Source organism: Lutjanus erythropterus, chromosome 6, assembly GCF_056507025.1.
Source record: "Lutjanus erythropterus isolate fLutEry1 chromosome 6, fLutEry1.hap2, whole genome shotgun sequence".
NCBI classification, from domain to species: Eukaryota; Metazoa; Chordata; class Actinopteri; order Lutjaniformes; family Lutjanidae; genus Lutjanus; species Lutjanus erythropterus.
The window spans coordinates 24,478,384-24,490,645 of NC_139322.1; the positions used below are offsets into that span (position 1 = coordinate 24,478,384).

At 41.1% G+C, this 12,262-nt stretch overlaps 1 long non-coding RNA gene across 1 annotated transcript; it reads left to right on the forward strand.

Annotated features, from left to right (window-relative positions):
• The first annotated feature begins 698 nt into the window (after positions 1-698).
• On the forward strand, positions 699-11,714 carry LOC146325363 (uncharacterized). The gene is made up of 3 exons (XR_014770647.1): positions 699-842; positions 6,072-6,367; positions 11,588-11,714. It is a non-coding gene; the product is annotated as an uncharacterized LOC146325363 (long non-coding RNA).
• Positions 11,715-12,262: the final 548 nt, after the last annotated feature.

The following is a 12,262-nucleotide window of genomic DNA, read 5'->3' on the forward strand; positions in this document are numbered from 1 at the left end:
GTATCACCAGGTGACAAAGGATCATTTTGATATAAAACTAACTAAACATTTCAAGGCTGTGATTTTCCTTATTTAGCTGGACACAGTGTCACATTTTCTCATCTTTTTCTATGAACATTTTTTGAATTAAATCGTCTCAAATACATTTTTTTTACAACACATAGCAGGAGAAATCCTTCCAGACATGTTCAGAGGAAATTAGATTTCTGAGATATTGTGACAAGTTTCAAAGCACACCAGAGGAGATGTGCTCTCTGTGGAGCAAACTGTTCCTCACTGAGCTTCGAGCACGCTCATATCTCAAAGCAGCTTTTTGCTGTAGTGTGAAAATGAATAAAAGGAGGATGGAGAGTTATGTGTGTGCGTGGAGGGGGTCTCTCTTGTGAGGAGTCCTTTACACTGATGATTCTTAGGGGGTGTTTAGGGGGGGAGGGTGCAGAGAGGAGGGCAGACCGAAGATGTGCACACACACACTGACCCTGGAGGTTGCGTTCCCCTTTAAAAGTCCCATCCCACTCAGATACGCAGAGCTCATGCAGGATCTGCTGCGGCAGTGGGGGAACACTGCTGAGCTGTGCAGTTTGTGCTGCCAGCAAGCGTGCAAAGAAGAGGAGGGGGAGCGAGCGCGTACAGGAGGAGGAGGAGGAGGAGGAGGAGTGAGGCAGAGAGAGAGGAGTGAGGAGAGAGAGAGTGCAAACAATGTCATTCTGTTCAGGAGGCAATGCTGCAGTCAACTTTGCCGCGCCATGAAGGCACATCACCAGCGAGCATGAGGCTCAGAGTGAGTGCAGAGAAGTTTTCCTCCTCTCCGCCCCGAGTGCGATGCGGTCCGAGACTCATCTGTAGGTATACATTTATCTCCTCTCTGGTCTTATTTACCCTGTATGTTGTCTCCTTGTGTGTGTCTCTCTTTGCATAGGACGGTTCACTTCTTAAATCAGCCTTACAGGAGTTGATATGTCGGTTTGCATGCCTGCAGTGTTGAAGCTCCTGGCTGCTTCTGTCTCATCAGTGTCAGCCTCCTCTGCACCAGCAATAACCAGGCAGCAGCCAGCCAGTCAGTTAGCAGTCAGGCTCTACTGCTCCCTCATCCATGTTTAACGCATGGTACAGGCTGGAAATAGCAGCCGGCGTGTCAGATAGCGGCTGGTTGAGAGGACTCGCCATTTGACACAAGGACAAAAAAAAAAAAAAACTAACCAGGATGCAAAGAGTTCCCTCGGCTAGAGGAGACTTTTATCTTTGCTGACTTAGCTTTCAGAAGAGAACAGATAGTCCCAAGCTGACCACTTTTCTCTGCTAGTTGTGGGTTTATATTTAGCAGCATGTGTTAGTTGAGATGTTATATATGATGTTGAAAACTGGCGTGGAGGATGTAGTGTGTCAGTGCTCCTGTGCTGTCAGTGTCTGAGTGCTGAAATGCGGAAATGAGAATGAGGCTACAGTGGCCTGCATGGGACAGGGGAGCTGTGCTGCAGTCATGAAGTTGTGCTCTAGCTACTGGGACTTTTTCTGCTGTCCTAAAAGTGGATAGCAGGGCAGAGTGCAGCGTTTTGAGAAGATTTTTGGAGAGTTTAGCACAAACTGTATGAGAAGAATTACTGAGGTGTTTGTGCATGCGTTTAGTTAATTTTTTTTTTTATTTGTCTTTTGGACAGAAGCAGAAATGAACTTTTACATAAATATCTGTGCAGCAGCAGCAGTATCACAGCAACTCTTTTGTTCTAAAATTCGATGTTTCTACTTTTGTCTTTTATGCCATATTGCACCGTCTACGCTCAACTGCAAGCCCTTTCAAAGGCCATGTAAAAATAGTTTGTGGGCGAAAAAGCTTCATATAAAGTGAGTCAGTGTTTTAAAATTGTGCTGTGAAGCCTGTCTGGGAGGTCTGGATGATGGATTGAGGCAGGTCACTGCGCCTGGCTCGGTCAGCTCAGTGAGTTCACCTCAGGTAACTGTGCTAAGACCTTGAAAAAAGCGGGGCCCTGCATCGTCGGCAGCTGGCTCTTTGTGAGGCAGGAGCATCTCTTCTTTGGCCTTTTGGATTTTTTTTCCCCCACTGCAGGCATGCGGGCAAGTGTGGGGGGAACAAGAGATAGCCAAGTGTTCATAAGGTCCGCCGCACCACATCCGGAGCCTGACATCATCTCGGAACATCTGCAGTTCTCCTGCTCACACTTTTCACTGAGGGTGGGTGCTGCACTGCCAGCAAAGGAAATTGCCGCACTCACCTGATGTTCCTTGCGCCTCACTTCTGCCCTCCCCCCACCTCCCACCTCCTCTCTCCTCTCCTCTCCTCCTCCTCGTCTCCAGTTTCTCTACTGTAGTCTCTCTCAGAGGTACAGCTGCCCAGCACAGTGCTTCACCGGCATGCTTTGCACCTCTGTGATTCTGCCCCTCCTCCCTCCTCCTCTCTCCTCCTCTCTCCCCCCCTCTCCCCTGCTGAAAAAGTATGCAGCACATGCTCTCTCCATCCTCCTTGAGCAATTTGCCTGAGTGAATAGAGAAACCGAGAGAGAGGGAGAGGAGAAAAAAAAAGCCAGTGAGCCAGCAGCAGAACAGCAATCCTGCAGTGTCCTGCAGCAGCTGAGTTCCTGCAGTGCCGGCCTCTAACAGCACACACACACACACACACACACACACACAAGGATGCACATCGAGGAGACTATCATTCTCCCTCAGACACAGACAGTCCTTCAGTCACGTGACACAGTGGTGGTAAATGTGAGGGGAGAGCAGGCAGGCCTTCTCGCTCTGGCCCGGACTGAGCTGAGTTTAGAGACAGAACGCAAAGACACATGCACACACTCACACATGCACACACACTCTGCTCATGGAGCTCCACAGGGAGGCAATGGTGAGATTAGCCGGTTGCCCCCCTCCCTCCCGCACCCCCCCTCGATGGTGCATTGTCCCGTTGTAGCACTCCAGTTCCGATGATGTAATCAATGCAGCAAGCTTTGAACTTGCTGGGCTAGGGGTTCCTCCTACCCCCCTCCCCCCCTTGACTCCCCCCCAACTAACTAACACAGATGCAAGTGTGAGGCCTCAGCTGCAGGTAGGAAGATAGATGAATAAATTACATTTTTATGTGATGATTTAGTTATTAAAGGGCATAAAATAATTTCCTGTGAGTGGGCTAGCTCAATGATCACCCATATTTCACTCTTGTGCAAACAGATCCATAAATTAAAGAACTCAGTTTGGTGAAACTACTGCTGGCACTTTGTCAAAACGCTGCTGTGTGCAGTGCAGTGCAGTGCCGCATCACCACTTCTTCTAATAAATTAAAGCAACTATCTGCAGGCGAATACGCCTCTTCTGCTTTTTATACAAAGTTGCTCTAGTTGTTTCAGTGCAGGGAAAAGACAAACCTCTGAGCAGAGCAGAGCGCAAAGAAGTGCTTTGAGTTCTTTTTCTGGGCGTAACATCATAGTGACTTTGCTCTTTCATTGATAAGGTCATCAGTCTGTTGACGGGCTGCAGTGGAGAGCAGCAGCACCACTGATGTACAGTAGAGATGCTCAGGCAGCCAGATTGAGACCATATTGTAGCAGGTGAGTTTTGCTGAGCTGTTTCCTGCCACTGCACCCAGAATCTGCCTAGTGATCAACTTTCACTACAGCAGTGATGAACTGGCATCACCCCTCCTCTAGTTAAAAAAAAAAAAAAAGGCTAGCATTAGAGCGGCTCTGCATAATTAGCACTCATGGATGGTGATGATTCTGCACATTTGACACAGTTTAATGTGTCAGTTGCTAAAAAGAATGTAATGTACATTTGTATTTATATCTCTGTGATCCATCAGATAAGAGGATTCTTTCTCCGCTGCATTAATACATCGCTTACACCACAGATCCAGGGAAATATTAATATTTCACAAGTTTTAGATATCTTTCTGCACGCATTCCTTCGGATTTCCACAGTCATATATATAACTCATGCATATGGGCTTCATCTGTAATTGATGTGACCTACTGTGGGTTACTGTGTAAGATGATTTGATGAATCAGCAGCTTTCATTAGTATGCTGTGCTGTTGGTGCCTGGTTACAGCTTCTATAAACTATTCATTCTGCTGTGCTAAAGATAAAGCAGGACTACTTGCTAATAAGAGTATGAATGAAGAGCAACACTATAGCTAAGATATTAATTTGACTTGCATCCATTCAGCCAAGGTTTTAGTGATAGCCAGAAAAGACAGACGACACAGTGAACTGCTTCCAGCCACTGGGCACAGAGGCTGAGAGGAGACAGAAGTCATAACCTGCAGGCAAACTGCTTTTTTTCATCAGTTATGATATAACAAAGATGATCTGACAAGTGAGTCCAATTCAAAAATGCTCCTCTCTTTTACACTTTTTCAGCCGGTTGCCGTCGTCATCTCACATCAGCTCATCAACTCTGCTTCTGTAGAGAAATCTGCTTTACAGAGTCCTACAGAGAATCAATCAATTCTCAATGTACCCTCACACCATTGATTGTTAATTAAACTTCAGTCAACAGTTATTTTGCTGTGAATATGAAATGATAATTGTTTTTGTTTTTTTTGTTTTTTTAGCATTTTTTATTTTATGTTTATTATTAATTATTAGTAATGCTATCATTTGTTAGTTTATCATTTGTATGTGTAATATAAAATAATTAGGTTATAAGTTATCTATTGTATCATAGCTGATAAGAGACTATCATAAGTAAATTTTGATTAAATCAGTAAACATTATAACATGTTACATGCTATATTAAGTATATGTTGTTGATTACAAAAAGATCTGTAAACCATTAAACCTACTACAAGGACTTTTAACTGGTTATGAAACAGTCAGTTTATTACCGATGCCTCTATGTGACCTACATTAGCAAACAAGACTGTCCACGAAAAGATAAACTATTTATGTAGTGTTATTCTTAATGCTTATTCTTAAAGATTTAAGAATAACCATGTATTTACATTTTCCCAAACAAAGTTATAGTGAGTAGTATGTTAGCCAGTTAAAAAGAAGCAGGAGGAGGATTTTGTGGTTATTATGGTGAAAACACTATCGCTTCTGATCTGTTCATAAACACACCAGAAAGCTGAGTGTTAAATCTCATTCCCAGGTTTAGTTTGTAAACTGTAAATAAAGATTATTTAGATGGCTATCATAAAGTCACAACTGATTATTATAATACCTTTTGTAATAACTTGCGTATGTTATGGATGTGAACTTACATAACATACTTATTTTAACCCAAAGCATGACCTTTTTCTTAAACCTGCCAACGTAGTTTATACCCTGGCATTACATATTTATTATCGTTACCTTGACCACGGAGCCTAGAGCTAGAGGGGTACCTACAGCATCAAAGCACACAGGGCCACTGGTCATTGCTGCTGTATTTGACAAACTGAAAGTGAGAACGTGTTGTCAATAGACCTGAGTATAAATTTTGACACAATATTAGTATTAAAAAACCGTACTTGATACCTCTTTCAATACCATGGCAAAAAATAAAGCCCTAGGCACACAAAATACACAGGGCCGGTACAGAAAAGGTCACTGAACACTGTCAGGTTTTGAGGACAATAAAAACTTAACTAAACTGAGGTTTTGAACAAGCACTTAGATCATTTCTTTTTTTATACACCTTTGGTACTTTCCATACTATCAAATGTTAGTGTTGTATTGTTTTTAAAAATGTGGTATTGAAAAAGTGTTGAAATATCAAAACTTAACCTGAACCCATAACCCTAACTGTCTCAAAAGATTATGGCAATGGTTAAAGTGGTAAAGTGGCAACTTTATAACGTTTATAATACTTTGTAAATGGTTAATGAATGTTTTGTAACTCATATATAAACATTATTTGACTGTTTGTTAACAGCAAATTAACTATTACCGAAAGATTATCTGTCAATTTAGCATTTATTAATATTATAACGTGTTACCACAATAACTCCTTCATGTGTCACAGTGTTGAGAGTAAAAGCTGTGTGAGTATGCTAACCTTGTGAAGCAGGCTGAGTCATGCTGGGTCTTTTTGCTGGGTTTCCCCCCTCTCTGATCCTCTGCTCCTCCCCCTCTGGTCTAGGAGCAGCAGGCTCATACACCCTGTCCGGCTGTTGGTGGCGTGTTGGAACATGCCTTGACTTGTTGTGCTGCCTGAGTGAAGCAGAGAGACAGAGACATCCATACAGACACACACATACAGAGAGAGGGAGAGAAGAGGCTTGTGGTCAACAGTTTGCCAGTGTGAAGTGACCCAACACAATGGGAGAGCCCTGCAGCACCCGGCGTGGACAGACTCCTGCTGATGTCAACACCAGAGTGCACTCACTGGAGACGAGGAGCGTGGATGGAGGAGCTCCACTGCTGTCTGGCTGCTAGGTGAGTGTCAAACTGTGTGTGAATAAAAGCCTCTGACATATAATATCACAACTGAGCACTTCTGTGAGGTTAATTGTTACTGCAGAGAGGAGCACAGCACACCTCTACTATAAGTAAAACTTCAGAAACACTAATTAGCGTGGGGAAATCAAAAGATGCTAAAACGAGGCCTTCAGATCTGCTTTAATACGGCCTGTAACTTGATTGAAGTATAAATGAGAAAATGTTAATTTGAAGTGTGCAGCTCTAAGTGTGGAAATGAAAGCGTCCAAGCCCAGCGTCGATGCTAACATGATGCCATGGTAACTATACAAAAGGTTATTGAATGCAGAGAACACACAGTTACCAATCACACAGTGGCACAGTAACCTCCAGCACAGACAGAGCACCACCAGTGACCCTTTCACCAGTTCCCCTGGGGAGCCTGTGATCATTGTCGTACCACAGTTTGATCCTCACAGAGAAGGACAGCTGTTTTTGCTATTGTTTTCTCCTTCCTCTGTTTAGAATGATGAAAGCAGTTTCCATCAGGAGGCGCAGCAGGCCACGTATCCTCACCAAACAGCAGAGTTCCTAATTTCTCACAACTGATTTGTTTCTGGTGTAAAAGTCATGGAATACTTTTTTTTAAAACACATTTAACTGAAATACTGACCATCTCTACCTTTACCTAGATATTATAGTTTTTAGTCAAAATAAATGTGATACTTTATTTTGTCAATCCCTAATACCAGCCTCACTGTAAAAATACTAAAATCTACATTATAAATCTTAATAAAAGTATAAGTGTAAATTAAGTGTTAAAGCAAAATTTGCTTAAAGAAGTCATTGTAGAGTAAAATGTTTCCTGTCAGTGTTTTACTGTTATATTTGATATTTTTTGGATTAATTCACAGCCGCTTTAATGTGTGTGTTGCATTTTACTGCTGTAGATGTTTGAGGTGAGCTCATTTGAACTATTTTATATTATGTTGGGTAGTTTAATCTACAGCAGTGCTTCATATTCTATAAGATCAACATATATTTGCACTATTTGAGAATTTACAGTATGTTATTTCAGAGCTGATGTGTATATCAGGATATATATATTGCAGCACAGCCTAAAAATATTAATATTATTAAAAGCCGTATCACTGAGCCCTAATGGGAGATTCAAAAAAGGCCTTATTTTCATTAGTGCCGTAAGACTATACACAAACTGTACAGAAAAAAAAGTAAATGAGTTGTGTCAGATGTCACACATAACTACTGGCTCCATGTTACTGATTAGCTCTACAGTCAAAACTCAAACACATTAATCACTCGTGTCTCAAATGATTATCATTTAGTGTCTTGTGTATCATGATCCGTGTAGTTTGCTTTTGTGTGGCCAAGCTTTAGTCCAGATAGTTACTGGGGCAACTCTGTTTTCTGGTAACCAGGGGTAGTGCTCATGGTGGGTACGACTCAAATCATTGAATTATTAACACACTGCAGTTTGACATACAATACTGTTAAGAAGATGCTGATGAAACCAATTCACACATCCCCCAAAAAAATGCAAAAACTTACTGAAAAATGTAGAGAATAAATTTCATGACCAGGCTTTTATTCCCTCTAATCATTTTCTATTGACTTAAAGTGGTTTTGAATTGTTAATTTGAAATTAAAATGCCTAAAAAGCAATATTAATATACAGACTCGTGCTAAATAAAGCTCAGAAGAGGCTAAGCTCCAGCAGCAGACATGCCATCATGTGTAGCATTGTTCAGAAACATGGCGCTACAGTAAATACTAGTGTCATTGTTGGCCATAAGATGATTAGGTTTGTGGAAAGGGGCTCTGGAGCAGAGAAGCATGACTGTTTGAGCGTTGTTAGCTGACACTGGAACAACCAGGAAATACACAGCAGAGGGGAGTGAGAAGGAGCAGTCGAGTGTACAGGGTTGTGATGTCACATAGACTTGTGTTTTTTAGCATCCAGAGTGATCCAGGAAGTATAGGTCTGGGGTTGGTATTTTTTTTCTTTTGCTTTTAAATTTGTTTTTAATTTGATAGGGCAGTAACATAATTATAATACAGAGTATGAGACTGATGTGTTGCACCAAGAGTTAATAGCTATGAATCATTTTAAACTCCGGTCCCTAGTTGGGGTTTTCCATGTGGGCCTACAGCGTCATTAAAATATACAGCTTCAAATATCATAAAACCACAACACACTATAGATATGAAAAATGCAATAAAATACATATACCATAATATCATACCACAATACAACATACACTAATATACCTTAGTAATTTAGAGTACAATTAGCTAAAAATGGGTACAGCTCCGGTTTGCTTTCAGCCAACACTTAACCTTTGTTGTAAACAATTTAATACTAGGAATTACTTTGATTTGTTGGTGATGTGTTCCAGAGCCTGTATAGAGAAAGCTAATAATCCAGATTTATTTAGAGCTACGATGTGTGTATGTGTGTCTTCGTGTTTTGGTGATGAAATGAGAGATCTACTGTGCTGCTGAGGAGATTTGTTGCCTGTAGTTTAAACATGTCATGAACTATAGATTTATTACGAGCATTACAAGTCTCATTACTTAAACAAATGCAAGTCTAAGACAAACACAGTCCGCATTTTGTTAAGGATTACACTTGATATTGTAGATGTGACACCTCTAGTGCTGTAATAAATTGACAAATATTCATTCTTAAGATAGATTAAAAAAACATGTATAAACAAATTAATGAAGTTTTGACGCTTTTGGCTTTTGTTCATTGGTGTGATGAGGCACCTCTATGCCTCAAAGTTGCCAATTAGATACCTACAATTCACAGATCCAAAGTCCTGCCGGTTCTGTTCAGCCAGATGCCGCAGTGTGTGTTAGATTAGATTCTGGGCGTCAGGCAATCTAGTTTCAAGAAGCCGACAGCAAGGATGCTGCCTTTTATGAACAAGGCAAAATGATAAAACTATACTTTTTCATACGATACTTTGCTCTCTGACAAATAATCTATCATCTCACAAAATAGACCAGATTTAGACTTTGCAGAAGTGTTTCAGTTCATCTAGATGCAAGAACACTGGCTATAAAATTACATTAATATATATATGAATGACTTGATTATTATTAATTAACAAAAAAATCTGAGAAAGCAGCAAATATCTGATTAAGAAATGGGTAAAGGAGTTTAAAAATCTCATGAAAGTATTTTGCACATCTGAAAATGAAAACAAGGCTCATCACTTTATATTATTTTTCAGGGTCTGAAAAAACAGGATCAGAGCTGAAATGACTGTTTGATCAACAGAAAATTAATCTGAAGCTATTGTGATAGTTCATTAATTGTTTTTATTAATAGTTGCTGTTGTTTTTGTAATTTTCCTCATTTGAGTTTCTCTATTGTGAAGGTTTTCCTTTGTATTGTGTGACTGTAAAATGTTATCCCTCATCTCCATCAAGACGCCACTTTGGATTTCAGGAAAGATGATTACTGATTAATTGAGAAAATAATTTGCACATTAAGCACTAATGAAATTAATTGTTAGTTGCAGTTGTATTAATATTGTTGCATTTTAATGTCCCTCTTGCTTCTAATTATATTTGCACCAGTATCCCACTCCTGCATCAGCACACATCAACTACAGTATGTGAGGAATATTGCCTATATTAGGACACATAAGTAATCCAATGCAAGTAATTCTATATTAGTATCTATTATTTAAGTCGACACCTGTGTCATATCAGTATAACCAATTAGAATAATATGCACTGACGTGTATTTTAAATTCTGTGAAAAGCACTTTGTACCTTCTTCTAGACGATCTAAATGTTCTTCTTCTCTCCTACTAAATTAATTCATGCAATATTCATCCAGACCTCACACTAATAATTACAAAAAAAATCTCTGACTATCTTTTTCTGTTTGGTCAATAGCGCAGAAATAGGAAGACACCGGTCTGGCAGTAAGACTGCACCCAGCCTGAGGCCTGAAACATATTTGTCGGCAGGTTTGAGAGCCGAAGCTCGCTGCTGCTCCTGCTGCTGCTGCTGTTTGCTGTGTGATGCAGTGAGGCAGCCGCTCATTCATTTAGCAGGCAGGGTGTTGTTTTCACTGGCATTCCTCAATCCTGTATTAGGGATTACATCAAGCCCTGAGCAGGAAGGAATTCCTGTCATCATGTGCTCAGTGAAGGCAGCGTCTGGCTCGCCACAAAGAGACACATGGATGCAGTCATTTGGCTGCCGAAAGCAGGTCAAGAGGTTCCTGTGTTTGTCAGCAGAGATCACTTTTGTCTGTGAGTGTAAGACAAGAGCTGACAAATAAATGTTTAGTGTTTGTATCAAAACTTACATTAGAGCAGTTTTCTTAGAAGTGTCTGAATTCTTTCTTTGACATTGGATAAGGTCAAAATGCGCCCAACCACCAATCAAGCGAGGAATTTCCAGTTATACAACCAAAAATGCGTCACAAAATACACCAAAAGCAGACATAGGGAGCTACAAATAGCCTTTCTGCGGATTTCAACAGGAAAGATACATCAGAGAGAGGACATTCATCCCTCCGGACACCTCTGTAGCTCCTTCATAATTCCCTATGTTCCTTCATTTGCTAGTGACTGCAGATCGCTCTCTAGTATCCATGTTGTCATGTCAGCAAAGCAGAGTCCACAGGGAGAGGGCAGTATGGAATGGTCAGCCGGCCCAAAAATAGCACTGCAGCGAGCAAACGCTACTGATAGCGAGGGGGTTTTAGCTGTTGTCCCTTGGCTACATAACCACACAGGCACTTGTGTTATATAGTACTCATGTGAACGGACAGTCACACGCAGACGCACACACATACAAATAGGTAGGAGCTAAATCAAACTGAGCTTTTTGTTGCAAAATCATGAGTCATGGTTAAGTCTATTCTTAGTTCGGGGGTGTTTGTGTTTGCCCAAGTTGTGTGCACTTAAAGTGATGCAGCACAAAAGGCTAGAGGAATATCAGGAATCTGTCTGGGAGTAAGCTTTGGGTCACTTTGGGCAGTGGAGCGGAGACTCATCAATGCATTGCAGTTATATAAAGCTAAGCCGGGTAGAAGAGAGCGCCTCTTTAAATCTTAATTTAAGATTTCTAAAAAAAAAGTGAATCCATCAAGATATTTAGTTTCATTTTACACTGACATGTATCAGGTCAAATCAGGTTTATTCCATGGACTAATTATTATGAAATCATTATTTCCTGTTTCTCTTATAGAGCGTCTGTGGGCATAGGACAACGCCACCCCCACAGGACTTTTACCATGAAGCGCAGGCATGACAAGTGCGAGTGTCCGCAGTGCCAGACTCACAGGTGGAGGTGCCACGGCAAAGACCAGTCAGGAGAGAGGCAGGCGGAGGGACGGTCGGACGGTTGGACGGTTGGACATGGCTCCTGTGGGTGTTTCTCTGGCAGTGTCTTAGCTGGTTGTTGTGAGGAGTGAGAACGAAGCAATCAGCAAGTATACTGCCGCAGAAATTCTTCGCAATAAGAGGCCCTGGGAACACAGCCGGCACAGGGAGAAAAAAATGTGCATCAGCATTGTAACAAACGTGGATCCTGCTGCTACTGTAAGTTTTTACATATGTGTGCTGACTTTGTAGAAAGAGCTGAGGACCTGATATACAAAATTACCTGAGGATATATCAACTGAGAGCATGGCCTTTTTGTTTACAGCCTGTCCAGTATTTACAATTGGATCAAGGCATCAAACTTCCACGCTGTCTTGTTCTCTATGATCCTCTGCTGCCATCTTGTGACTGAAAGCAACCTCCCTGCATGCTTTGTTCATTAAGCACTGCAGCAGTCTGTAAAACCTACATGGTCATTTTCTTTTTTTAATCTAAAATCCCTTTCACTCAGAAAATATGTCTTGGCTAATTTTCAGTTGCA